The following is a 4,775-nucleotide window of genomic DNA, read 5'->3' on the forward strand; positions in this document are numbered from 1 at the left end:
TTCCCACGTCCGCTACCAACTTCCAGTCACGCACTTCACCCCATTTAAAACTCGTATCACCACGACCACGCGCGTGACTTATAGCACTCTCCCCCTCCCGCACAAAAGAAATAAGCTTATTTCTTCCATACTGCGGGAGTGAATTAACTTCAACCCGCTTGTTCTCCAACAAGCATGCCAAGGAATCTTAACACTTCATTATGCCTCCAAGTATATCTTCCCTGAGATAAACTAACCTTACATGCAGATAGAATGTGCCTCAAAGAGGCTACACCACCGCACAAGCTGCAAGTCGGCTCTGTACCTACCCAGTGATTAAGATTCTGCGGAGTAGGAAGAACATCGTAGGTGGCTCCGATGAGAAACTTAATACGACCGGCGTCCATCGCCCACAGATCACGCCAGCTGATCTTCCGCTTCTCCACATGCTCCCAAACCAAACATCGCCCTTGCACACCATGTGACGTCGCAGTTACCCGCCTTGCCTCCTCTTCCTGTTCGCGAATAAAACCAATCACCATCTTTCTCCTCTCCGGCAACTTAGCTTTACTCCACAACTTTATTCGATCACCGGCACCGAGCCCCGCCCTACCTACCTGCACCTGACCGACCACATCTCTGTGCTCAAGCGCTGTCTGCGCTTGCGCAACAGCTACCCGTGGATCCCACTTACGTCCCTTTTTTAAACTTACAGGAACCGATCTCACCACTGGGTCTCTTGAGCTTGACAGTGTTAACTCCAAACCAACCTTGGCACACTTGAATTCTTCCACGAGGCTAGTCAGTGGTAATTCCAAGACCCCCTTTCCATACAAAGCCACACTGCTCAAACAATGAGGAACCCCCAACCATCTCCTAATAGCTTTGCTCATAACCCTTTCCAGTCTTTCAACCTCTGACATACAGACCTCGTATATAGTTAGCGGCCATCTAATACGAGGCAATAAACCAAACTGAAGGCACCAAACCTTCAGCTTCCCTGGCAAAAAAGATTTATCAATCCTACTAATTGCCAGTACAACATCCTCCCTTAATCTTTTGACCTGCTCCTTGTCGCTAAATAAAGAATCATACCAGCGACCCAAGCTCTTAATTGGCCTTTCAGCCACTGACGCAATCTTTTCCCCATCAATCTGGAAATTCTCCCGTGATAACTTTTCTTTAACTATCGACAAACTCCTACACTTACTAGGTTTAATTTTCAATCCGACCAGTTTTAGATTTCCATTCAACTTCGTTAATAAGCGACGAGTACATGGGACAGTAGTACTAAGCAGAGTCATATCATCCATATACGCTCTGATTGGCGGAAGGCGAGAACCATCCTTCAGCCTCATACCCCCAACCACCCATCTCGACGCCCTTATTAACATCTCCATAGCCATGGTAAAAGCCAGAGGCGAGATTGTGCATCCGGCCATTATACCAATCCCCAGCTGCTGCCAAGATGTGGTGTATTGCTTGGTACAAAAATAAAACTGAATGTCTTCAAAATACACCTTAACCAGTCTCGTAATACACTCTGGGACTTTAAAGAAATCAAATGCTCTCCACAACAAAACATGCAGCACTGAACCAAAGGCATTTGCCAAGTCCAAAAAAATCACATGGAGGTCTTTACCTTCCATCTTGGCCTCCTTCATCTGATGCCAAATCATACTACAATGTTCTAAACAGCCTGAAAAACCCGCAATTCCTGCCTTCTGCACAGAGGTGTCAATTAAATTGTTGACCAACAAATATGCAGACAACCTCTGCGCCACAACACTAAAAAATATTTTCCCTTCAACGTTAAGAAGGCATATTGGCCTGAATTGACCTATATCTACCGCATCTTTCTCTTTGGGTATAAACACTCCTCCTGCTCACCGCCATTCCTTTGGAATAATACCTTTTTTCCATAGGACCACCATCTGCTTCCACAAAAACTTTAAGACGTCTGGGGCACCTTTGTACACCCGGTAAGGAACCCCATTGGGTCCTGGAGCAGATGCTGCCCTTGCACGCCGTACCACCTCTTGTACTTCTTTCAACCTTGGAGGACACACATCCATTTGTACCACAATCTCCCCTAATGGAGGAATATCTGCAGGTACTTCAAAAACCCTCTCACTTTCACCATCGGTGTGCATTTCCCGCAGATAGCTCTCCAACTCCTTCCTTGGAACATCTAAACACCCAGACTTCTCTTGCTCAAGCAAGGACTTCACAAATTTAAATGGGTCCTTAAAAAATGCCACCCTAGCCTGTTCCTTCTTCTTTCTCCTCAATCTAAGCTTTTCCGCTCTCCTCAACACTACCAATCTACGTTTCAATTCTTCCTGCAAAATATTAATGCCACTTCTACCTTCCTCATCTGCTCGTTTCCAAAGCTTTTTTAGATGTCTTCTTTCCTGAATCAACCTCTCAATTTCCATCTGCCTTCTTGACTTTAACCTGCTCTGCTCACCTTTACGCTTCTTTTCAAACACCCCAAATCTCTTCTCCCCATAGTCATGTATAATCTCACCCAATTGGTTTATCTTAGACTCAGCCATACCCTTCAAACCATTTAAAATCCCTCTCAAATCATTGTTAACAGAGGTCCACTCCTTACAGTCAGTGGCGCCTGGCCATCTCACCTTAAGTTTTTGTTCCCTACACCTTTCCTTCCCTGCCCGTCTTGATATCATCTGCCCCGCATCCTCCCCATGATCGATGCTGCCTTGTGCATCCATGTTTGGTCTTGTCTCCTCTAAGACAGAGGTACTGATGTCCTGTGGTCTTTGGTGTGCAACCTGCCCCTGGACTTCACCCGACTTATTTGAACTGCTCCGTAGGTCGTAGCGATCAACGCAGGGCCCCTGCCCTCGTCCCCCCAAACACTTCTTCTTGCCTTGATGAATTCTTAGGCCTCTTACTGAAGTCACCTTCCTCCAACCACAAATGCACACCTGCAGCGCCGATCCACCCCTGCTTGGCGTGGTTGTGCTCGCGCTTTCCCCCCTACTCATAGTCAAATTCACGCCATAGTCAAGAACCGTTATATCCACCAATGAGTCATCTTTCACCCCTGCTCTCGCTGACTCTTGGGGTATTGATAACATTTGTGTGTCTATAGCTTGAACAGGGTGCACCTCCCACTACACAAGAGCAAAATCAGCTTGTGCAAGCATTTATGCACTCCTCAGATGTTGCCCATTGGATTTTCTTCCATACAAAAGGTCTGGCTTCTTTAGCTTTAAAAATTACTGAGCTATTTGTCAAACAGCTCAAAACACTTGGCTGTCCAGCAAAAGCCTAAAACAACAGTGTAAAACATTCATGAAAGTTAGGAGACTAGTGGTATTATGGAGGAAATTTGATATGTAATGTAACACAAAAAAACTCAAAATCTCTACTTGAATAATGCAGGTAACGGCATCCTTAAAACATACTACACACTGTGTAAACAAAAAGTGAATTTAATCATTTATTTCATATGTTTATGTATGTATGCACATATTTATTTACATGTTTGAATGTATTTTTTTACATGTTTGTTTAAACCTAATTGTATGTCCTTTGAAAAACATTATGTTGTTCTAGTAGTGGTGTATAGCTGTGAACTGGTAGCTATCGCTCAGATGTGCCACTGACAACGATGACGAAGGGGCCAGATGTGCTGTGTCCCCAACACGTGCACTTCTAACAAGACACCTGTTGGTGACACTGATTTAGGATTTCATCCCTTCCCAGGATAGGCGAGAACACTGCTTGATGTCTATTGTAATCTGTTTCCCTTGAGGTAATGTCACTCAATACATAAAAAGGAACAATCCACCCTTGTTAAACTTCATTGTAAAGGTCTGCTAAACTGATTTCCAACAGAGATGTTACTTACAGGACTTAACTGGTTAGAATCATAATTTTAATTCTTATTGCATATCTGATGATATTCAATGATATTGTAGCATGCTGCACTCTGGGTTTTGTTAGGGTGAAAAAGAACACACAGACAGCATTCATTGGAAACATTTATTGTAACACAGGAACATGGAGAGTGGCACAGGCGCAAAAACACGAAATAATGCACTTGGTCCAAGGACTCTTTTTCCTCAACAACCAGCACCTCAGACCAGCCTTCCCAGCCTGCTTCTCACCTCTCAGACTTTCCATTCTCCTCAAACTGCCCAACAGACATTCCCTTATATTCCCTGTGACTCCCCACAGCGGTTGAACACTTAATTCACTTTTTAATTTTTTTTTAACTTCAATTTTATTAAAATAAAGTTAATATTATACACAGTTAAAAACAAATGTCAATAAGTTTACACCTAAACAAATTAAAAACAACTACATTTCCTACGCTTGGTCAACAAAACTTACTAAGAGATCATTACACAAAATACATTGTCACAGTACAGTAACATAAAGTCCCTCTCCAATAACAAACATTCAAAACTCATAAAAAGGAAAACAATCCCCTTTCTGGCCTACATCTTCCACACACCAACATACCCATGAAAGAACTGTCCCCCAATAGTACCTTAACACTTGACTCTTAACACTTAATTCACATTTTACCCACAATTCTCAACTATTTATAATATACTAATTTTTCCGCTCATGCGTAACACTCCCCAGTAACCACGATGTTTACAGTGTGTTCTGGTGAATTAAAATAGTCATAGACATTACGTTAGAAGAGAAGATAACATCAAAACAAATGCAATATGGGCGTTTTAATACGTCAGTATTATCAACTTCTCAAAAGAGAGGCATGCTGCATTTCTACCCAGGCCATTAAGTACACT

The sequence above is a fragment of the Scleropages formosus genome, chromosome 10, assembly GCF_900964775.1.
Source record: "Scleropages formosus chromosome 10, fSclFor1.1, whole genome shotgun sequence".
Lineage (NCBI taxonomy): Eukaryota > Metazoa > Chordata > Actinopteri > Osteoglossiformes > Osteoglossidae > Scleropages > Scleropages formosus.